Source organism: Achroia grisella, unplaced genomic scaffold (assembly GCF_030625045.1).
Source record: "Achroia grisella isolate CSIRO2021 unplaced genomic scaffold, CSIRO_AGI_Agris_v1 utg1080, whole genome shotgun sequence".
NCBI lineage: Eukaryota > Metazoa > Arthropoda > Insecta > Lepidoptera > Pyralidae > Achroia > Achroia grisella.
Window position 1 is genome coordinate 495,121 of NW_026712570.1, and position 26,385 is coordinate 521,505.

Consider the following 26,385-nt stretch of genomic DNA (forward strand, 5'->3'; position numbering starts at 1 on the left):
GAGATTGCTTTGCAGGTCGAAATTTCCAGAACGAAAACGTTGGAACAAAATATGCACGTGTTTTCTTTTGCGAGACCACTGCTATACACATCATTAATACTTCGAGCCGTTTAGAACCGTGTAGCACTGGTGCCACAGCGGAACTCGTACTCGTAAATAACGCGATATTTAAGTTTTTGTATGCTGTGAGTGACCCAAAGTGAATAGCTGTATAAATTTGGATATGGAATTCCTAACCAAAGAGGAGATATTTAAGATCAAAGTGGCCAGTACGACAAAACGCCAATTTCATATGTAAGGACCTAATATTATTTCTCTATTAAAAAAAAATATATTCATATTATTAATGTTTTTAAATATACTCAATAAAAGATTAATTTGATACTTTTATTTATCCACTGAATTTTTGACGTTATTGGAACCAAATAATATGAGAAAACGTACGTAAATGTAAATTTCTCGACAACCCGAGAAGACCCGAGAAATTGACCTCGAGAATTCTCGAGACCCGAGAAATTGAAAAGCTCGAGAAATCATGAACCCTATCTAGTACCCATAACACAAGCTTTAGCTAGCTTAACTTGAGTCTAGATGGCGCTGTGTAAATTGTCCTGAGATTATAACATATATTCAATTCAAGTTGATTTTTTTATTGTTTAAGAATCCAACGCGCACAACTTGAGAATTAAGGCAATGTTCAAACTGCTACACTATGCAATTCGCCGAAATTCTGGTACAAATTATTGTCTAAATCAAAGATTCGCCTAGATTTGAATAAATTGTCGTTTGTCCGTGATCTTTACTAAACTCATATAGGTTGTATTATTAATTTAAACCAATACTGGCTCCGTGAGCCGCCTGTCACACTACCTTATTCGTAAAAAACATATTTAGACGTATAAAGTTATCAAAAACGCAATAAAAAAGCACTAAATGTTTTGCATGATATATATAATTTAAATATATTAATATTTACAAATTCAAATGTTTATAAAAGTATTTTAAATCATTAAATAATATATGGATAAACAGTTAAAATGAATATATAGAGTTCAGAAGGAATGGTAATTAACAATAATATACAGTGGACCCCCGGTAGTCCGACAATCATGTTGCAGGGCAGTGTCGGACTATCGAATTTGTCGGATCATAGAGTAGTTGCCTAAGACCCCTTATAGTCCGAATTTTTTTTACCTTGTAATCCGGCAAATTATAGATCCAATGATGATTCTTTATATTATATACATATACAGTGGACCCCCGGTTATCCGACATACGTTTTGCAGGGCAGTGTCGGACCATCGTATTTCTCGGATTATAGAGTGCTGCTTAAGGGTCCTCTGCTTATAGTCCGGAATTTTTTACAAAAGAGTATCTTGTAATCCGACCAATTACAGATCCAGTGATAAGATTCTATGTTATATATGTATGTATGTATATGCAATCTGAAGTATATTGTCAAAGTAATATTCAATAACAAATAATAGACAATGTCGGATTACAAGGGGGGCCGGATTAGACAGGGGCCGGATTACCGCGGGTCCATTGTAATTCTGAACACCAACGTCGCAGGATTGCCTTTTTGCCTAGTACAAAAGGTCTATAAAATCATTACATAGTATTAAATAAAGTCCCTATGTATGCTTAAATCTTTAAAACTACTCAACGGATTTTGATTTTTTTTTTTAATAGATAGAGTGACTCTAGATGAAGTTTTATGTTTATAATACATGTACACACGTGCGAAGCTGGAGCGGGTATATAGTAACATATAAAGGCTCTGCAAAAACATATTGTGACGTTCGTTGTATTGGTGTTATATAGATTCTTTATTGCACTTTTTAATACAGTTGTAAACTTAAATATATACAGAGTGAGCAAAGATGGAGTTATCTCTACCAGTCAACCCAACAGTGAGGCATAACTATTAGTGAGTGGGTGACACTAGTGCAACTAACAATAATATATAGAAATGTCCAAAATTTGAGAAAAAAACATTTAAAATTCAACAAATTAAATAATGTTCTAATTATATTATAATAAAATAAACGATAATAAATAAAATAAACATAAATAAAAGATATATATGCAATTATTATAGATCTTATATATAAAATTCTCGTGTCACAGTTTTCGTTCCCATACTCCTCCGAAACGGCTTGACCGATTCTCATGAAATTTTGTGACCAATACGGTCAGTATTGAGTAGGTCTGAGAATCGGCCAACATCTATGTATTTTTCATCCCCCTAAATGTTAGGGGTAGTCCATCCCAAATTTTTTTTTTATTTTAAGGCAAAACAAAGTTAGCCGGGACAGCTAGTATCTACACAAAATAAATGACAAAACTAATCATAGTAAGGTCGGTAAATAGTGCGATTTTAACCTTTTCTTAAAGCAACCAATTGATGGACTTTCCTGTATCTATACAGGTAGTTTGTTCCATAAGGTATATTCTTAAGGATTAAGATGTTATACTGAGGAATTGTTGATGATGCCTACCGCTAGCGACAGGGAATTCATATTAACATGGTGAAACCTTAGTGGTCTCAAACATGGCGTTTACAGAGCTTCCTCTCGTGTATACCTAGATTGTGAATTGAACCTCCTGCTGAATTTTCTCCTGCATGTTATTTTCTCTCGACTAGGTTGCACTAGCCGTGACTGACTGGAGTAGCATAGGTGACAGGGTCTTTAATAATTTAAATAATGTATATTAAACACGACAGTTTAAGGTCTTTCTTTCTTTCGACAACGCGCACGTGATCAGACGTCTATAGAGCTGGAACCTGTTTGCCAGATGGACCGTATGCTTGTTTGCCACCATCGTAGTCTAAAAAACTGTAATATCACTGCCATAGCTCACCCTTTTAACACAGCTAGTAAAGCAAGCTGTTTCATATCAGCAATAGCTGAAGCAGAGGTACCTACGCAGACGGCTTTGTTACACAGTCTAATAAAGTAATGTACTGATATAATTTTATCTGATATTGTCTAGTAACTACATCTCAGCAATCATGTCATACAAAACTATGGTACTGTAATTGATAGCATCGTAATTGCAGTGTACCGCGCTCCAACCTAACCGGTGCGCCTAATTAGAACTGCTCAAACATTACTGGTACTAGATCTTATCGAACCAATTTTGTATCGTACTATAATGTGAAGCTTGTACGATACTAAATTACGTCTTGATTGAAAGATAGTTGACTTGTATGAGACGTGACGTGTGTAGGAAGAGAACCTAGATGATGATGTAGATAACGAACATAAAGATAAGGAAAATTAAAAGTACGCTAAGGTATTAGTAATACGGCAAAATCTTTTGCTCTTGTAAGATTTAAGTTTTTATTTTTTAATTTATTTATACAGAATAAAATATAAACATCAAGCCGCAAAACTGCCCAGCAGTTTGTTTGCAGCAAAAGCGCTTAACTTAATACTTCATTCTAATCTATATATACACACATATACATTCACATAAACACATTACTGTAGAACCAGTTATCTTATGCCGCAGAATATGCTAATGTTTGTTTACAACAAAGTTTAATAATTTCTTTTTGAATATTTTTTTGGATGCAATATCTAATAATCTTATATTTTTGGTAACATATTATAATACATAAGTAGTAAGTAAAATAGCATTGTATCCATTGCGAGTAAAACCGAAAAAAAATAAGCAGTCAGCAATTGCAAATCAACAGTTAACAATTCTTATAGCACTGTTTGAGATTACAATGTTAAAGGTATATGAGTATTATAGTAATTAAGACAATCCAGATAAAGCACTGATGTATACTAATATAATAAAGAGGTGAAGTTTGTAAGATTGTAGATGGTAATCTCTAGATCTACAGAATAAATTTTAGATTTTGACCATTAACCGGGAAAGGTTATAGGCCTATAATATCATGTCACGATAAATAGAAGCAGAGGATAATGAAAATTTTGACAAAAATGGTGAAAAGGTGGTAGACGAAGATACGCGGGTAAGCTAGTTGTAAAAATAACGGCAACTTATCCGAAGCTAGAACATAATAAAGAACAGACGGTAATAAATAATAAAAGTAAGACGTTGTATAGTTTTCATCAGAATACAATTAGACGGTAAATCACGTTGCGAAGGAGAGTCGAGATAAAATAAATAAAAGTTAATGGGATATAACCGCAGAAGCGAGATGAAATTGTTCTGTAATCTAGCCTTCCTGACTCTAGTCTGCAGTTACTGTAGTAATACTCGAACTCTCTAAGAAAATATGCCAAGAATTTAATGTTGAACTAATCCTAATGAACTGCAGTTTAGTTATACATAAAGTTTAGTTATGTGCGTTTGTTGACTTTAACTTTTGTGTTTTAAAGCTTTTTATGAGTTTAGTGTACTTGTTAAGGTTAGGCTTAAAAGGATTTAGATCCAAGATCATAAGATGTAATCAAAATAAATTTAATTTTGCCGAGTATATTTAAATTATGGTAGATTATCGAATTACTTTAGTACGTTTATATTTCAACTAGCTTTTGCTCGCGGCTTCGCTCGCGTTAATTTATCCCCTTAGGGGTGGAATTTATCAAAATCCTTTCTTAGAGGATGCCTACGTCATAACATCTACCTGCATGCCAAATTTCAGCACGATCCGTCCAGTGGTTTGTGCTGTCCGTTGATAGATCACTATGTCAGTCACCTTTGAGTTATATATATTTAGATCTCTGGAAAAATTGATATTAAATGAACCATAAATCGATACTCAAGATTTTTGGAGTAACCGGGCTAACAAACCTATAGACCATGACGCTGTATTGATTATAACTTCATATAGTTATTTGAATGTATGTATTGTATTTTAATGCAAAGAGTGATTAAGAAAATAATTGAAACCCGTCCACGAGTTATAGTTGTTATATAATAATGTTACTTTTGTTTAGTCACTGATGTAATTGGCTATATTAACTTTTTTATCTGTGGTTTTCAATCTCATAGCGAGATGTTCCGCGTGCCTCCATCCGCTCCACTATTATTACTGACACTTCAAAGTAGCTCGACTGCCATTTGCCGCTGATTCCTACCTTGGATCCAGTAAATTGCTTTGAATCATGTAACTCTCATAATTGATAAGTCTATATTGCACTAGATTTCATCAAAAGCTAATGTTGCAGTAAAAAATTTGATCGTTACTTATTTGGTTTTGAAACAAAAAGTAGGTGTTTTCTTGAAAATGCTTATCATTTGAGTCTATAATTTACTTACTATAAATATAACAGTATTATTCATTACTAAAACTATCCTAATATTCTGAAAATAATGATAGAATTACTAAAAACTACTCAAACGTATTGAAATGAAGAATAATATACTTAAATAAAGATTTATATAGACATCTATTTTATTGACGACCTCGGTGGTCTAGCGGTCTAGCACACCGCTTTATGTCCGATGGTCGCGGGTTCGATTCCTCGCACGGCACAAACATTTGTATTCATGAGTATGATTGTTTGTATCGGTCTGAGTATTTTCTATGTGTAATATGTATGTATTTACGAAAAAAAAATTATCTATGTATTTGTATCAGTTGTCTAGTACCCATAACACAAGCTTTAGCTAGCTTAACTTGGGTCTAGATGGCGCTGTGTGAATTGTTCTGAGATTATTATTATTATTATTATTATCATCTATTTTATTTTATTTCTAAGTCGTAGAACTTAGAAATATAACAAAATATATAGACATTTTATCATGCAATCTCGATCATTACCATCGAACCCTTCAAATAGGTCATCTTGTTCCGTGTGTAAGTGAAAAAGCAACATGTCCGCGACGGCCACACGTCATGTGAAATCGTCGAACTCAGCAAACATACTTATGTGCAAACAGTGGTGGAAAGTGTGTTGGATGCACGGCGACCAGGAGAAATACTACAGACAATTATACGGAAAGAGAAAAATAAATAACATCAACTCGAACATTATCAATTTCGAATCAGTCGACACTAAGCGTCCAGGAGCACAGATTACTGAACTGACAGATGATTTTTTCGAAACCAACACAAATCCACAAATAGATCCAGCGTCAGATGAAATTGAAACAACGGATAATGCAAAGGAATTTACGTTTGGTGCAGAATCTGAACCTATATATGGTTTTGATTATAGTACAGCATGGCAAAGAGACCAAAGAAGACAGCCTATACAGCAAAATTATGAAGAATATATAAACACGACCGACCTAGACCAAATTTTAGGTACAAATATAACTGCAGATAGTATAAAGAGTATGTTAGAGAACGGTCTACCTCTTGAATCGAAATCAAAGCAACTATTAGATTCTAAAGAAGAGATACTCAGAAAGGGAAATGTGTTTGGAAAATCTACAAAGACTGTGTGTAGAACTAAGAAAGGTGCGATAGTGACCGAAGACACGGAAATATCAACTGATGGGAAGACATCAGCTAACTTTAGGTTTCAAAGATCAACAGTGAAGACAGGGCCAAATAAAGTGAAAGAAGTGTTGCAGCCTTTGAAAGAAGATAAAGTGCTAGATGAATGTTTGAGGAAGAAGTGTATTGGTGATAAGTTAACGACGACCACGACGACGCTGGTCACCGTAACACAGAGCACCACCACCTGCTGTAATGAGTGAGTACATACATTTTTATTATCTGTAATTACGGATCGATCTTTTCGCAAGCAAAGCTGGTAGTACTTTGTCATAGTCTATACTGTTATAGAGTTTGTTTGAACGCGCTTTCTACAACCATAGATCTATTTTAAAGGAATCTTTTTTATTTGAGAGTTCTTCATAAAGGATATAAGCTATTAAATATGACGATAAGACTTACGACACGAGTAAGAAGAGAAAGAATTAGAATGAAATAAAAAAAATATAGATATGTAACTGATTAAACTATACAGTATTTAGAAAGAAAGAAATAAAAACATTTATTGACAACCATTATTGATATGAACATACATTTACACATTTTGACATTGGTACATTTAACATATATATGTATTCACACACACACACATACATATATACATACACATACATACGTAGAACAATTACCAAAAAGACATTTATAATTTTTATATACAATGGTTGTCCCCTCCGATCGATCCCCCGTCCAATTCAAACGGGGATCGATCGATCGAATTACGACGGCCTGAGTCGAGGTTCGAACCCCTAGTGGTGACAGACTAAAGTCGTATCCGTCAGGCAGGAGTTGGCCTTCAGCCGCTCCATAAGTCCTTCCGCGGGTTTGGAGTGCCATCTGCACTCGCCCCCTAACGTCCGGTGAAGCTGTAAAGGCCAGCTACGGCCAATAGCATTAGAGTAGTCAGAAAAAAAAGGACAATTAACACAGCGCCATCTAATCCCACGGTAAGCAGAGCTTGTGTTATGAGTACTAGACAACTGATATAAATACTTAGATATTTTTTTTTATAAATACATACATATTATATATAGAAAACACCCAGACCAAAACAAACAATCATACTCATGAATACAAATGTTTCTACCGTGCGAGGAATCGAAGCAGCGACCGTCGGAAGTAACGCAGTGTGCTAGAACGCTGGACCACCGAGGGCGTCAGAACTGAAATATTAACTTTTCTAAATTGAGATCTGTCAACAAACTAGTTTTACCTAAGTGCCGTTTGGCGAAAGTTAGTAATTGTCGCATGCCTAATCCTTGTTGTTAATTAAATATAAGTAAATCAATATTTAAAAGAGCAACACACAAGTTTCTTGCTCATTCTTTTTGTGATGAGTCTGCATTCCGAATGAGCGGTAGAATCAAGAAACTTGACTATTCAAAACTGCTTATATTAAGTTTATTTCAATAAAGATTATTTCTATTTCAATTTCTGAGAAATTGTGAATATTCCACGCAACACTTTGTCTTAACTTAAATTCTGTTTGTTCTCTAAAACTGCAGTTAAATTGCTCACAGTTTTCTAAGGTTCTGCTGTAAATGTAAGTATGAATAAAGTTACCAAGACCACAAGTGTTTATAGACATCGCGACGTAAATTTTCATACCAAAGAATGAATGTAGCGCGTCATAAGAGTTAGCGTTTAAGAACTCCATGTAGCGTTGTCTTGGATTCCTCTATTTCAACCAATTCTGTTGCTATACTAATCACAGATCATTTTGTAGTATGAATTCAAATTCAAAATATCTTTATTCATGTAGGTCTATTACAGACTCATATGATATGTCAAATCTACCGTCAGTTCGGAATTCAAAATTCAAAGTTCAGATATCTTAATTCATGTAGGTCTATTACAGACTCTTATAATATGTCAAATCTACCGTCATTTCGGAATTCAAAATTCAAAGTTCAAATGTCTTTATTCATGTAGGTCTATTACAGACTCTTATGACATGTCAAATCTACCATCAGTTCGGAATTCAAAATTCAAAGTTTAGATATCTTTATTCATGTAGGTCTATTACAGACTCTTATGATATGTCACATCTAGCATCAGTTCGGAATTCAAAATTTAAAGTTCAGATATCTTTATTCATGTAGGTCTATTACAGACTCTTATTTATTAAATACATACATACTTTACATACATAAATACATACATAAATTACTATATGATATTGAAACCTTCAAGCAAGGAGTTTATTCCTTCTTAAAAGACTGGCAATGCACTTGTTTTGCGGGTGCTCATGGGTGGCGGTAAGCATTTACCATCAGGCGAGCCGCAAGATCGTTTGTCCCTTATGCTATAAAATATATATAATTACTAGCTACTCGCCCCGGCTTCGGCGGGTGTACATGTATTATATATATAAACCTTCCTTTTGAATCACTCTATCTATTAAAAAAAACCGCTTTAAGATCCGTTGCGTACTTTTAAAGATTTAAGTTTACATAGGGACGGACAGACAGCGACAGCGACCTTGTTTTATAATATTTAGTAATTAGAATGAAATCAGAATAAAAATGAATATTTACTTTTTAAACTTTAAAAAACTTATATTAGAATGAAATAAGTATAAAAATTAATTTTTACTTTTTAATCATAGTGATTACCTACTCAATGGTTTTGAGTATTGTATTTATTCAAAAAGTGTACTTATGTCACATGTACCCATGGTTTTCTTTCGAATGACCAAAGTTTTGTACGGCTATATTTGAAGTTGCACGTCCCAAAACCGCGCAATAACAATTTATAGCATTGTGCGCATGCGTTGCCAGTGTTGCCATTCGTTCGCAATAATGATGTTACCAGGAATTTTACAATACATGCAATGGCTGGTTGAGGTGTGGTTTAAGTTATAAGACATTCAACATATATATTGACTAATCTAGATAGATAGATAGATGAATGCATAAATGCATTATTCAACAAATACAAACAAATAGTAATCTACTAAAAATCTTATTATAGGATTTTTATGATAAACTACATCGTCCGCGTGGGATTTAAATTAATTTTTCTAAAAAAAAAAGTAGCCCAAGTTACTCCTTATTACATCAGCTACCTGCCAATAAAAGTCTCGACAAAACCGATCCAGCCATTTCAGAGATTAGCCGGAACAAACAGACAGATAGACAGACAAAAATTGTAAAAAATGTTATTTTGGTGTATGTACCGTATTTATATTCATATGCATGTAGTAAAAAACTGTTATTTCAATATTACAAATAGACAGTCCTATTTTATTTATATATATAGATGTATAGATAAAACCAGTACCATCGTATCTTAAATCTAGTCTTATGTACAGTGTAGTAGTCTTCTCTTTTACGCAAAAACTTAGAAACTTGTTAGGTCACATCCTAAATGCAATAATATTTATTATTAATAAAATAAAACATTTAGAATTTTTGCTCTCTCTCTCTCTCTCTTCCTGGCTATATATCCCACATGTTTGTAGGGACTGATCTGCTCTAATCACTATGTCTGATTTCCTCTTATTAATAGTTTAACCAGTTGGTTATATATTCAATATTTTTTCTATTTGAGTATTTAATTGAATTAGTGCTAATTGGTGGTTTGTATTCACACACTTAAACTTAAAAATGTAAAGTAATAATAAAATTATTTAAAAGAGCAACACGCAAGTTTCTTGCTCGTTCTTCTTGTGATGAGACAGCTTTCCGAATGAGCGATAGATTAAAAAAATGTAATGACTATTCAAAAGTGCTTCAATGTAAGTTTATTTGAATAAATGATTTTCTATTCTATTCTATTCTATTCCTGGTGGTGGGGTCAACTTTCTTATTATTGTCCGCCACTTAATTCTGTCCCAGACATCGTCTTCAGAGACCTCACGCTCTATTCTGTAATTGTAATGAGTTTATTTGAATAAAGATTATTTCTATTTCTATTTCTATTCTGTTCCTAGCTACAACATCTTTCCATCCCTTCCTTGGTCTGCCTTTATTTTAGTATTTTTGCTAATTCCAAAAATAATACAACGCTCCACTCAAGTCTGGCCAGCTCTGAAGTCGCTAAAAACTCCATGGGCTTCTGTTATTACTGGCAACATTACGGGCAATTCGTATAATTGGCAACACGCGATCTGCCATCCTGTGATGCGGTCTGAACGTTTTACTGTTATTATATTACCGTTTGCTTAATTCAATTATTCTATATCATGTCATAGTATAAAACAGTCGCTGTCTGTCCGTCCCTATGTATGTTTAAATCTTTAAAACCACGCAACCGATTTTGAAGTGTTTTTTTAACAGATAGAGTGATTCAAGAGGAAGGTTTATATGTATAATACATGTTACACCCGTGTTTACTTGCACCATACTTCTCCGAAACGGCTTGATCGTTTTTGATGAAGTTTTATATGTACGTCCGAGAATAGGTTCTTATCTATTTTTCATATCCGTATGAGAAAAGGGTGGTCTCAAGTTTCCCAAAAAATTTTTTTTGACAACATATTTATTTTTTTATTATGTATTAAAGAAAATACCTTGTTATCTATTTTTTATACCCATAGGTGCTAATGTTAGCTCTCTCAAAAAAACATTTTATTTTTGACAAAATATATATATATATGTTTTTTTTTAAGATGTGCCATTAAAATACAAAATACATACACTTCTGGATTTTTATCCTAGTACCATCAGCCCCTACTTTTTATAAGAATACATATTAGTTCTTCAATTTATATGGCATTACAATGTTTGCCGTTAATTTTTGACGCTAAAATAACATACTGATAATAATTTTAGACAATAGTGAAAGACCTGGTAAACGTATAAAGAAGAATATACCACATGATTGTAATGCCAAGGAAATTTACAGAAGAATTGTAAACTATCGTTATCGTTACTTAACGTAAATTATCGTTATGGTAAACAAAAACCTACATAGGCTCTAGAATCTTTGAAAACAAAGTGACAGACCGATTATCGAAATATTTTATATTTTTATCAAATTCAAATTAAATTACAAATTCTAAATCTAATTCATGTTCAACATCAAAATCAAATTAATAAATCATTTATTCATGTAGGACATTTTAGCCGCTTATGAACGTAAAATTTTTTACATTGTAATTTTAATTTTTTCCCTACCGTCCAGTCCGGTATATCGATGTTTTCTATCATCAGAGAGATAGGCATAAAACTTCATTTAACTTAGTTTTTGATAACACCTAGAATAGATCTCAAAACCATTAATTATAAGTTAGGGTAGCAAACCACTAAGCTGCAATTTACAAATAACGCATATTATCATAAAAGCAATTACGTGATACAAAACATTATAAATCAAAACTCACTTATTCAGCTGTGTATAATGTATTGCCAATAGCAATTTAATCCACAATTTAACGACATTAAAAACACGGTTCCTTTGCCCGGCGGCGAAAATAAAAAAATAAAAAAACAAGATGGCGTCGCGTCGGTCAGCGGGAAGCGAGCGAGCGAAGACAAGCCGATGCTATCTGTGTAGCTACCGTTTACATCAGGCATCGATGTCATCAGTCCCCTGTCGCCCTGATGGATGGATGCCTCTCTTCCTGAGCGGTGTAATTTTGTTTGCTTTGATATTTATATTACACATTATCTGACCCGGCAAACATTGTGTTGCCATATAAATTAATTTAGCTATAAAAAATAGGAGTTTATGCTAGACCAAGCTTTTTTAATTTATCCTCTTAGGGGTGGAATTTATCAAATTCCTTTTTTAGGGGATGCCTACGTCATAGTAGCTTTATGCATGCAAAGTCTCAGCCCGATCGGTTTAATATTGACAAAGTTTCATACAAACTTTCAACCCCTATTTTATCCCCTTGGCGGTAGAATTAAAATCCCTTCTTAGCGGATGCCTACATCATAACATCTACCTGCATGCCAAATTTCAGCCCGATCCGTCCAGTGGTTTGGGCTGTGCGTTGATAGAACACTATGTCAATAATAGATTTTAATTTGTAATTTGGACGAATTCGAAACAAAGATCAAGGTACTTTGTCCCAAAACTTATATTACGAATAAGAACATATCTATCACAATCTACGATTATTATCATTTAAATATATATACATGTATTTACGACATACAACATTCCATAACAAGTGTAATCAAAGCCTAATATGTACGATGATACATCCCGATGTAAAGTGATTGCTCAGTCTTTAAAAAACATTCAAATTGTATGTTGCTGTTGCCTAGATACATGTGAGTAGCCGCAGGCAATAACTAGTTTAAATGTAGATTAAAACTAGCTCCAAGATCAGAGATTATTATTTAATAGCACATTATATTTAATCGATTGTTTATAAACTGCTTCAATGTTAAGATCCGACTGGTTTCTATCATATTTGATACCCGTTTTAGAATCATTGTTAACAATATGTTGAGGAAATGCTACTTATATACTAGAGACTAGCTGTTCCCGCGACTTTGTCCGCGTGGAATTTTACTTTATTTTTCTAAAATACAAGTAGCCTAAAGAACTGAAAATTTATTTTGTTCGTCTTAATTTATTCGTTCCAATAGGTACTGATAGGTTCAAACTAATACATTTACATCCTGTATTATCCCTTATTTTATCCGCATGAGGGTTGAATTTATCAAAATCCTATTTAAGCGAACGTCTTCATCATAGTAGCTCCAATCTTTAATTTCAGTTCAATCAGTCGAAAATCTAAGAAGATTTATACAAACTTTCATCCCCTATTTTATCCCCTTAGGGGTGGAATTTATCGAAATCAAAAGAACGAGCACGAAACAAAAACATTATTGCTGAGCTTGAACCTGAGGTTTAAAACCTCACTGATATGGCTTCCCCACATCCTTCCTTGGCCATGTGGGCACAACGAGCAGGTTAGCAGGAAATCTGCACTTTTTTTTTAAACTAAAAAGGCAAAAGAATGCACAGGAATTGCGAGTATTGAATTGTATTGTAACTAACGACCAGTTTTAACTTCGCATTGTGCATTTATTATAGTAACTTACCTTTTTATATCTATTAAATAAAATAGAAGGCATTTTAAATATTATTAAAGTAAGGGATATATGGTTTAAGATAATGGGATCATGTTAATGTTTATCATTTATTTATTTACTCGCAGTATCCGCGATTTTGTCCGCGTGGAATTTAAGTTTATTTTTCTAAAATAAAAGTAGCCTAAGTTACTCCTTATTATATCAGCTACCTGCCAAATAAAGTCCCGTCAAAATTGATCCGGCCATTTCAGAGATTATTCGGAACAAGCAGCCAGACAGACAAAAATTGTAAAATATATTACTTTGGTGTATGTGCCGTATTTATATTCATATGCATGTAGTAAAAAACGGTTATTTCAATATTACAAACAGACACTCCAATTTTATTTGTATGTATCGATTTTAACTCTCAAAGTCAGACTACCAATCACAGCTCACCAGCCAACTTTTATAACCACAGCTAAAACCACACCACCTCTGGTCTTGCGCTGAAAAACAGCGTTGCAGCGCTCCAGCCGCTGCAGCATTATGTTGAGCACGGACCTATTCTGTAGATGCTTCGACAGACATACAAGCACGCACGCGCACACACGTAAATTTGTAATTTTGTAACGATAATTGATAAATTGTTCAAAATCTACCCTGTACCATCGTAAGCACAGACTATTATATTAGATTGTTAATTTTAAACTTTCGTGTTTAATATACATTATTTAAATTATTAACCGGCTCTTAACACGAATAATTTTATGGCAAATAAAGGTATTTACCTCTCTCGACGTTTCGATCAGGTTGCACTAGCCGTGGTCACGAGCTGACTGGAGTAACAGCACACCGCTGTTGTAGATAGGTGACAGCAGTTGTTTCATCTACCGTCACTAGATTGTTCAACGAAAGTTCGCGACACACAGCACTCACGGTATCCGTACACTTATCGACTGTTGATGCTACTGAACTTTGCTTGAATTTATTTATGACTGGATTCCACGCAGATGATAATTTTAAGCCATCCTCTCTGTTGAAATAAAACTTTGATGAAGATGAAGAAAAACCTGCTGTCACCTATCTACATTGACATCGCTGTTGCTCCAGTCAGCTCGTGACCACGGCTAGTGCAACCTAGTCGAAACGTCGAGAGAGGTAAATACCTTTATTTGCCATAAAATTATTCGTGTTAAGACCCGGTTAATAATTTAAATAATGTATATTATATTAGAGTCCATTATTTCTGTTCCCGCGCTTTTCCACGCCCCCCTTACCTATGACATAACTGACCATACCGCGGCCATGACACGCGTGCATTATATCAAAAAAAAAATAAACTTAAACTTTGGGAAACTGGAAAACTAGAGAAAAAATATTCGAGACCCTGGCCTGTCAAAGCCAAAGAAATCCGCAGATTTCAGGTACGAGACAGAGGCTTCCACATAAAGTAATTTCCCTAACATAAATGTATTTTTTTTTTGTAATTCTTGCAATATTCTGAGTTTTTTTTTGTTTGTTTAATGTGTGTTTTAGTTTTATTAATATCTACCGAATAAATAATTATTCAAAATTCATGGGAATGCTTTCCCCTCAGTCCTACCGAGTAATAACTAGTTTAGTACTATAAGACTCATCAGCGATTTTAATTAGCACATAAATCACCATACGCCATTGCGTTCCAACAACTGAACCCCATTATAAAGCGAATAACTCAATAGTTTCCACGCTGGATCACCATAAACCTGTGCGCGCGCGCATAATTTCAACCGAAGACAACAGTATAAACGAATGCAGTATGTCGACGGGATATGACGCAATTTTAGATTTCGCAACTGAAAAGAAATTTTATAGTAATTTTATTGAATACTAGCCGTATCTACGTTACGGTGTATGTACCGTATTACACTATAACGACATTTTTTACAATTTTTGTCTGTATATCTGTTCGTTCCGGCTAATCTCTGAAATGGCTAGACCGATTTTGACGAGGCTTTTTTGGCAGGTAGCTGATGTAATAAGGAGTAACTTGGACTACTTTTATTTTAGAAAAATAAAGTTCAGGCACAACTAGTAATATATATACTAAATGTTTTAGACAAGTTTGATATTCATTCATTATATTACCATAAACAAATATGTTATGACTACATTCCGAGTTAGTTAATCTGTGGTACATGCGCCTGCGCAGTACGTGTATGATTTAAGATTTAAACCGCAGCATTGGCCGCCTTATTGATATCTGTTTGACCGCGAAACACTGTCTGACGGTAATTGTGTGCTGGTAATAATTGTAACGGTACCGTTTTACGTACCTACAATTTTTTTTCTATTACTGTTGGCTGCAGCTGGCCTTTACAGCTTCACCGGACGATAGAGGGCGAGTGTAGATGGCACTCCAAACTAAACGAAGGACTTATGGAGCGGCTGAAGACCAACTCCCGCCTGACGGATATGACTTTAGTCTGAGGGCACCGTTGGGGTTCGACCCGACTTAGGCCATCGTAATTTCGAATTGGACGGGTACCGATCGGAGAGGGGTATGTTATATATTCTATACTAGCTACTCGCCCCGACTTGGCCCGGGTGTACATGTATTATACATATAAACCTTTCTCTTGAATCATTCAATCTAATAAAAAAAACCGCTTCAAAATCCGTTGCGTAATTTTAAAGAATTAAGCACACATAGGGACAGACAGCGACAGCGACTTTGTTTTATACTATGTAATGATGATTGAACTTTTGAAATTTAATTTGACAGGACCCTGCGAAAGGAGATGGTTGTAAGGGGTCGAAAGGGGAGATAATGGGTTGTATGGAAGTATCGTCATTTTTAAAGCTAGAAATTTGAAACTTATTTTTTAGGCTGTTGATTATATATTTGAATAAACATTCAAAGTTTGTAAATATTTACCCTAAGGTCATTCAGGTCATAAGGAAATTCGTCATCTTTGAAGCTAGAACAATGAAACTACTTTCTTTCGCTTTTTTATTATTATTCAATACTTTTTCTTTATTTCATTAAGATAATTTCACGCGGACGAAGTCACCGGCACAGCTAGTGATAAAATAAATGGCAATAAATTTAATAATAATTTTCGAGTGTCTGACCTGTATTTAATAAAATATATTTATTTTAAAACGTTACTCACAGCAGTGGTCCACGACATAAAAATGGCGCGCGTTGCTGTGCTAAGGTTATTGAATAAAATAATATTGCGACAATAAATTGAGATGTAAGCTATCCTATCTTTCAAGTTGAATCAAATTGCACACAATGTGCAAATCAAATTTGCAACCGATTCAGTAGTTTAGGAGTCCATCGCGGACAAATAACGTGACACGTAGTTTTTATATATGAAGATAGCTGCCAGTTATATTCGTAGCGTAACCAAGGAGTATGTTGACTTTTACTCATAGCCTCCTTCCAACTTCTATGGCCATAAATACACAATACAATTCTAATAACAAGACCAAACCAACAACTTCAAGATCGAGTGCTCACGAATTATTTACTCTCACATTACCATCTTCATCCCACACGGATATTTCGCATAAGAGTGAAAGGGACGACAGTATGGGATGGCAGGTTAATGTTTGATTGTTTGACAAGCTCTCCGGTCGTCAGTCAAGCAGGTGGCAGTTGGCAATGCTTTCCGGTTAAAAAGCTTTTACTTATGTAATGAGCTTCGGATTGCTAGTGTTGCATTTGTAACGATACGATATTGAAACTTTCAATAAGAGCTTTACCTATATATCATAAAATACTCATAGCAGATTTTCACTAAAGTCTTATCTGTACTGTGCTTAAATGCGTGCCTCTTGTTAATACGTGGGTTCGATTCCTCGCAAAGTACAGTATCCGGGCAATTGTCTGGATTAATCAAATAAAATAAAAAATCATTCATGTACGACATTTTACTTATGAATATGTATTTTTTTTTTTATTTATTATTTTTTCTCTACCGTCCCTATTGGAAAGAACAGGCAAGAATCACAATAGATTTTTTTAATAGCCAGTTTTTTTACATTGTATTCTTAATAATACAATATACACATTTTTGTTTCTATATGTGATAGTTTTTTTTTATTTGATGAATGAAGAGGAATGCCAGCTTCTAATGTGCGAACGAAATTAATAAACTCTTTTAAAAGGTTGGTTTAAAAGACCAAAAGACTCATTTAATCATTCTACAGCATGTGAACAGGGGTTTATTAATTTCGTTCGCACATTAGAAGCTGGCATTCCTCTACAAAGTTACAGCACAGCCTTATAAGGTCCAAGTCTTTATAAATAGCCTAATGAGCGCGATTGTAAGCAACGCCAGGCGACGAGACGGTGTCGCGTCCTCATTACTGCCTCATTAGCCGTGTGTATGCATTAACTCGAAATGTAGAGAGCTATATGCGGTGTGGCGTTAGGAATGCACCTAGGCAATATGGCGCCTTTCTATTATAGTAATATGTTGTATGGATGATAATGGAATAGTGCTCCCGACTGCGCTAACGGTATACTCTGGCGGAGCACTAGTAGAGGATGGTAGGGTTAACATACGGTCAGTTCAATTAGCTCTTCGTGGTAATTTCACCAGAAATTTATACGATGGTTTCCAGGAGTACAAATTTAAATTCAAATTCAAAATATCTTAATTCATGTAGGTCTATTATAGATTCTTATGGTATGTCAAATCTACCGTCAGTTAGAATACCGTGGAGGTCAACCTGTCATGGTACATTGCCAGCAATATGGTAAATGTAGAGAGCTATATGCGGTGTGGCGTTAGGAATGCACCTAGGCAATATGGCGCCTTTCTATTATAGTAATATGTTGTATGGATGATAATGGAATAGTGCTCCCGACTGCGCTAACGGTATACTCTGGCGGAGCACTAGTGGAGGATGATAGGATAAGCATCAGGTCAGTTAAGTTAGCCCCTAGTGGCAAATTCACCATGAATTTATACAATAGCTAAACCGTAAAACCTTCGCGGTAAATTTACTACAAATTTATCATGATGGTTTCCAGGAAGGATAGCATGGAGTTCAACCTGACATGGCACATTGCCAGCAATAGGTTTTATGGATGATAACGGAATGGTGCACCCGCTTGCGCTAATGGTATACTCTGGCGGAGCTCTAGTGGATGATGGTAGGATAAATATACGGTCGGTTCAATTAGGTCTTTGTGGTAATTTCACCAGGAATTTAGGCGTTGGTTTCCAGGAGTTTAAATTCAAAATATCTTTATTCGTGTAGGTCTATTACAGACTCTTATGATATGTCAAATCTACCATCGTGGAGGTCAACCTGACATGGTACATTGCCAGGTTTTATGGATGATAATGGAATGGTGCACCCGCCTGCGCTAATGGTTTACGCTGGCGGGACACCAGTGGAGAAATATAACATGATCATAAGGTCAGGTCAGTTAGCACATTATGGTAAATTAACCATAAGTTTATCACGATGGTTTCCAAGAGGAACCGCGTGGAGGTCAACCTGACATGGTACACTTCCTTCCTTAAGGTGCGGTGTTAGGAATGATTTCGAGATGAGAAGAACTGACAAGAAGCTCAGCTCGTATTCTTTCCAAATAAATGTTGTACATGTTTACAATAATACAGTTTCATTTTTAAATTCAATTTTGGAAGAATAGAGTGACTACCAAATGCTATTTTTTTTTTTTATGATAATGGAATGGTGCACCCGCCTGCGTTAACGGTTTACGCTGGCGGGGCACCAGTGGAGGATGATAAGATGAGCATGAGGTCAGGTCAGTTAGCCCAGTTTTATACATAACAATGGTGAGGATCCATATGCTATTGCAAAAGCAAATAGTCAAAAGGTGACCCTAACCCAAACAGACCAGTAGCACCCGTTCATGAATATAACGCATCAGTATTTTTATCAAATGACATAGTCTCTGATCATCACGAAATTAAAAAAAAAACAATATTAACTTACAAGTAGTAACAGTTGTATCATAATTTATTTTTTTAATTACGTTATAAATATATGTGAGTATGGTCAGCTGTTAAAGACTACAAATATCACGAGATCCGCCCATCCAATGAAAATCTAATTAAGCACGATCATAAAGCAACTAAACAGGCAAATGGCCACGCAGTGCGGTGAGCCAAGTCCAACTATAACTATTAATTAATTGAAGTCATCCCGCGGGCTTTTATTTATATATATTATGAACACCTGCAGATGCAATGCACGGGATCTGATTGCGGTGTTTTAGAATGACGTGCTATAGAAACGTTGTAGACGTTCTCGAATCTGAATATTGTATTTATTTGATGATATGCATGCGTATGTATATATATTATATATAACTCAAAGGTGACTGACATAGTGATCTATCAACGCACAGCCCAAACCACTGGACGGATCGGGCTGAAATTTGGCATGCAGGTAGATGTTATGACGTAAGCATCCGCTAAGAAAGGATTTTGATTAATTCTACCCCCAAGGGGATAAATTAGGGCAAGAAATTTTGTATGAAACTTTGTGAATATTGAACCGATCGGGCTGAGACTTTGCATGCATAAAGCTACTATGACGTAGACATCCTCTAAGAAAGGATTTTGATAAATTCCACCGATAAGGGAATAATTCGCGGAATACTAAACGTGAGCGAAACCGCGGGCAAAAGCTAGTGTAATATATACAAACTTTCCTCTTGAATCACTCAATCTATTCAAAATCCGTTGCGTAGTTTTAAAGATTTAAGCATACATAGGGACGGACAGACAGCGACGGCGACTTTGTTTTGTACTATGTAATAATACACACCTGCAGAATGCAATGCACGGGATCTAATTATGGTGTTTTCTACGTTTTTATAGCACGTTATTCTCATAACTAAGTACAGAATATATTCTATTTGTTTTATTTGATGATATGCATATGCATTTCTGTCAAAGGAATGAAGAAAAATATTTTTTATTTGATTTGACTTGTTTTAAATTTTGCTTTAAAAGAGTAACTGCTAAGTTTCTTCAATGATCAAGGAACTTAGCAGTTATTCTTTTAAGCCAAAATAAGTCAGAATTTGCATTCGGAGTAGGTCTTTCCCTTGTTAATCCAATCCCCCAATCCGCGGGCAGGGGGTTGGAAGACCTTATTAGGATGAGGAGACTTATCTCAAGAACAAGAGCAAGAAATTTTGGTCATTTAAATTTATATTGTTCACAGTAAATATATATTAACAAGGATTAGGCATGCGACAATCAACGTAGAAACCGCTATGCACTCGATATTTGTGCAAATAATAATAGTAATATCTCTGGACAATACACATCTAGTCTCAAGCTAAGTGAAGCTTGTGTTATGAGTTCTAGACAACTGACATAAATACATATAGTACCTAAGATACTATACATAAAGAACACCCAGTTCGATATAAACATTTATACTCATGAATACAAATGTTGGTACCGTGTGAGGAATCGAACCCGCGACCAATAGTGAAGTGCTAAACCACTAGACCATTGCGACCGTCAAAAATTATGTATAATATGTTTCCATATAAATTGGTTTAGATATAACTGCGCGGCTGCTCGTATACAGCGCATGCGCAGCTAGTAATACAAATACTTTCAAAGTTCGCCTGTCGAGATGTCCGCCTGCAGCGATCGCCGCTCTCTTACTATAACCCTCAATGTATTTAATTATCTTGACATGGAATTACAACATAGAGAAAATTTCAATAGGGTACCTATTGATAATTATTACTTAAAGCAAAAACTGTGTAACCCATTTTACGAAAATTCCGCGGACAAAGATGTATGAAGCTTCGCATACTTATAGTATACAAGCTTTTACCCGCGGCTTCGCTGGCATTAATTTATCCCCTTAGGGGTGGAATTTATCAAAATCCTTTCCTAACGGAATGCTTAACTTCATAGTAGCTTTATGCATGCAAAGTCTCAGCCCGATCGGTTCAAAATTGACAAAGTTTCATACAAACTTTCATCCCGTATTTTATTCGCTTGGGGGTAGAATTAATCAAAATCCTTTCTTAGCGGATGTCTACGTCATAACATCTACCTGCATGCCAAATTTCAGCCCGATCCGTCCAGTGGTTTGGGCTGTGCGTTGATAGATCACTATGTCAGTCACCTTTGAGTTATATATATTTAAATATACTAGCTGTTCCCGCGTGGAATTTAACTTTAAACATTAAAGCTAGTTAGTTGTTACTAACTACAACTAAAGTAATTTTAACAACCCATCAAATATAATTATAATAATATTATTTTCTTTCTTTCTTTATAACAATAATGTATCAATATAGCCACATACACCGCAGCTCAATTACTTCCTCGTTTCACTCAGGAATAAGTTGTCCACGTTCACTTTCGTTGCGATATATCAATAACATGCAATTTATCGTTGAGTAACAATTTCTATAGAAACAACTTTATCTACAATGGTCTATCTATCTATATTTCTATCAATAAACAAGTTAAATTGCTTGTAAATATTTGTTCCAAGATGTAATAATAATAATAATCTCAGGACAATTCACACAGCGCCATCTAGACCCAAGTTAAGCTAACTAAAGATTGTGTTAAGGGTACTAGATAACTGATACAAATACATAGATTTTTTTTCGAAAATACATACATATTATACATTGAAAACACCCAGACCGATACAAACAATCATACTCATGAATACAAATGTTTGTGCCGTGCGAGGCGACCATCGGTCGAAGCGGTGTGCTGCGACCATCGGTCGTCAAATATACTATATTAAGTATATATAACACAGTAGATATAATGAATTTATTGTATCCATATTTATTTAAATTTAAGTGAACGAATTGAACGAATGAATATGTTTATTTGTACTATATATAAATTAAATATGTATCTAAAATGACCACCGAGGTCGATGCAATTATATCAAAACAAAATCTATGTATTACTTATGAAGTAAATTTTTTTGTATTAATATTTTTCTGATGAGACAGATTTCCCGGTAGATTAAAAAAAAATGTTATGACTATTCAAAAGTCAATGTAAGTTTATTTGAATAAATGATTTTCTATTCTATTCTATTCCCCGTCGCATTTCAGTATACAGATTCAATTGAGAAGAGCTAGCAAGAAACTCAACTGATTTTTTTTATAATGTTTATTTAGGTATCTATGTCTAAAATTAATTTAAAATCCCGTACATGAACCGCTATTGGTAGACACGTTTGTATTTTAAGTAACCAATTAGTAAGTTATAGGCTTTATTACATAGACATATAAAATAAAGTCGCTGTAGCTGTCTGTCCGTTCCTATGTATGCTTAAATATTTAAAACTACGCAACGGATTTTCAAGAGCATGTGATACCCCTGGTGTTTCAGGCGTTCATAGGCTACGGTAACCATTTACCATCAGATGGGCCGTATGCTTGAATGCCACCATCGTTGTATAAAAAAAAAACGGATTTTGATGCGGTTTTTTTTAATAGATAGATTGATTCAAGAGGAATGTTTATATATGTATAATACATATACACCCGTGCGAAACCGGGGCGTGTAGCCAGTTACTAAATAAAACTCTATGAATTCTAAACATATCATGATTTCCCATGAGAACAATTGTCTCAGAAGTTAGAACCTCAGTAACTAGGTGTTAATGAATCAAGTGTATATTATGAACACTCACGCGAGATAATCCATATAAAAATCAACAATTTCTAATGATATCAATAAGAACAATGTGAATTTCTTATGATTTAGCATGAGAAATATCAAATTTATCAGAGTATCTAAATATATATAACTCAAAGGTGACTGACTTAGTCATCAACGCACAGCCCAAACCACTGGACGGATCGGGCTGAAATTTGGCATGCAGGTAGATGTTATGACGTAGGCATCCGCTAAGAAAGGATTTTGTTTAATTCAACCCCCAAGGGGATAACATAGGGGATGAAAGTTTGTATAAAACTTTGTCAATTTTAAACCGATCGGGCTGAGACTTTGCATGCATAAAACTACTATGACGTAGGCACCCTAAGAAAGGATTTTGATAAATTCCACTCTTAAGGGGATAAATTAACGCGAGTGAAGCCACAGGCAAAAGTTAGTTCTTACATATATTCGTTTCAACACTCGACACCGTTCCATTACTTCGATTTAAGTTCAGTGTAAAAACAGTCCAAGTAACGACTTCGAATGTACGCGTTACTAATAACAAACTGTCATAAATTTACAAATGTAGTACAATTATTACACCTATATATACACTACCGAGATACAACAGAAAAATAAATTAAGTAGCGACATATCATCACATCATACAGAACACTACAGTGATGAGGTGATAACCATCACGCTTAATGGGAAATATATATTCTACAGTGCTTAAATTATGTTTATTTGGACAGAGAATATTTCTGTTCGCAAATAAATAAAATATTTACTGTACTACGATATTTATACATTAATGAGGCTGTTTGCGATCGCAAATACATCTATACATGTAAATAAAATTGGAGTGTCTGTTTGTAATATACACCTAAATAACATTTTTTACAGTTTTTGTCTGTCTGTCCGTTTGTTCCGGCTAATCTCTATGGCTGGACCGATTTTGACGGGACTTTTATTGCAAGATAGCTGATGTAATAAAGCGATACTTAGGCTACTTTTAATTTAGAAAAATTCTCTAATTAACTTTTTGCTAAATTCCACGCGGACGAAGTTTCGGGTACAGTAGTGTAAAAATAAAATAATAAAGTTCAAATTCGGAATGTCACGCATGGAACATCGATGTTTTGTTTTACTTTATAAACATTTTTTCACTTCTTCTCGAACATTCCGTTGCGTCACTGAATATAAAGTAAAGTCAGTGTATGTACAATAAATTCTAACCATTTTTTATTTCACTATTTTAACAACTTAAGCATAGCAATATTCCTCCAGCATGTATAGGCAGTATAGGCATGTACGGTACCGCAGCCCGCTTTATTGGACGACATTTTCTTGCATATTCTTAATGTGACATTCCAGAACAAGACAGCTCGTGTGATAGACTTTTATTATCTAACATCTAACTAGTTAACGATTAACGAAAGCACTGGTGAAAGGTAATTATTGTAGAGTTTGAATAGGCCAGTAAATCATGGTAGATAACATGGACTTGGCGTTTGCACTGCACGGCACGTACTAATTGACGTTTTTATGCTATACAGTTACAAACGGGCTGTTGAATTATGATCTCGATGTGTTGTACATGAAATGTTACATTGTAAGAACAGAATGTGAAGAATTGATAATAATAAAAATAGACGAAAGATAACAATTAAAAATAAACACCTACCATGTTAATTAAAAGGCTCATAATAAGAACACACACACACACACACAGACACTACACTACACATACTTGGTTTCGGCCCGTAAGTGTGGTATGCTGGGGTGGTACGCCACAAAGCGTAAAAAACCACCCTGCGACGAATCGAACCCGTGATCATCGGAAGCAAAACGGTGTGCTAAACCGCTAGACCACAGAGTCGAGGAGTAATGGATATATATCAATTATTATTTTTTTAACTTGCCCATAAATATATATATATAGTAGAAATTTGTGTATGTATTGGAATTTAAGTTCATCATTTTTGCAGAGAAGCCACTGCCATGTTTTATATCATATTTATAGGAATTAAAATTTATTTAAAAAAAAATTGTGAAGATAACCATCGATAAAACAAACAATAATACGATAGTAACTTACCTGCAATAATCCTTACTTAATATTATAAATGCGAAATTAACGTCTGTCTGTTGCTTTCACGCCAAAATTACTGAAACGATTTAAATGAAATTTGGTACTCAAATATTCTGGATCCTGAGAAAGGACATATTTTAATGCGAAAAAGGAGTTTTGGGTTTCATGGAACTTTAGTCATTTTTAAAACTAGAAGACTGTAGCTTATTTTTTAGGTCGTTGATAAAATATAACAATGAAAGTTTGTATAAAAAATACACTAAAAATAAAATAATAGTAGGGTAAAATAAAATAAGGAATGAAAGTTTGTGTGAAATAAGCCACTGCCAGGCTTTGTATCATATTAATACGAATTTGTATATATTAAACTATAATTAAAAAAAAATATTTTGTTTATATATGTTATTAACCATCGATAAAACAAATGAAAAATATTTTGAAGATAACCATCGATAAAACAAACGAATAATTAGGTTGTAACTTACCTGCAAATAATAAATTTCCTTAATCCTACCACTGTAAGGTACAAATTACGTCATTATCGCACCCAGCAGGGACCGAGAGCAAACAAACTGTGCTTACCATATCATTATTCAGACTGCAATAGTGTACATTCAGAGTACCACGCTTCACTACACCGACATGTTAATAATTCATCTTAGCTGAGATAATGAAAGTGTTCTCAGCCACTTGATAGACACAAGACATTGCGAAAAATTATAGATGAGACTAGCTAGCATCTAAATATATATAACTCAGAGGTGACTGACATAGTGATCTATCAATGCACAGCCCAAACCACTGGACGGATCGGGCTGAAATTTGACATACAGGTAGATGTTATGACGTAGCATCCGCTAAGAGAGGATTTTGATTAATTCTACCCTCAAGGGGATAAAATAGGGGATGAAAGTTTGTCAATATTTTATAACAAATTAAAGACAAAATTTGAGTCGAGTCGTATCAAAATTTAAAGAGCATGATGGAAGATTGTGGAAAGTGGCAAGAGCTCCACCGACAAGAGCACTGGTTTAAAATTATAAATAAACCAGCTACTCGCCCTGGCTTCGCACGGCTGTACATGTATTATATATATAGAACGTCCTCTTGAATCACTATATTTATTAAAATAACCTACGTAACATAAAATAACTACGCAACGGATTTTGAAGCAAAAATCCGTTGCGTAGTTTCAAAGATTTAAGCATACATAGGGACGTACAGACAGCGACAGCGACT

General features: G+C 34.6%; 1 protein-coding gene across 2 annotated transcripts in view; it reads left to right on the forward strand.

The window, feature by feature from the left end:
- Nucleotides 1-26,385, forward strand: part of LOC131842522 (protein prickle-like) — a 583,535-nt gene that overhangs the window by 345,044 nt on the left and 212,106 nt on the right. The gene's annotated exons all lie outside the window — the stretch shown is intronic.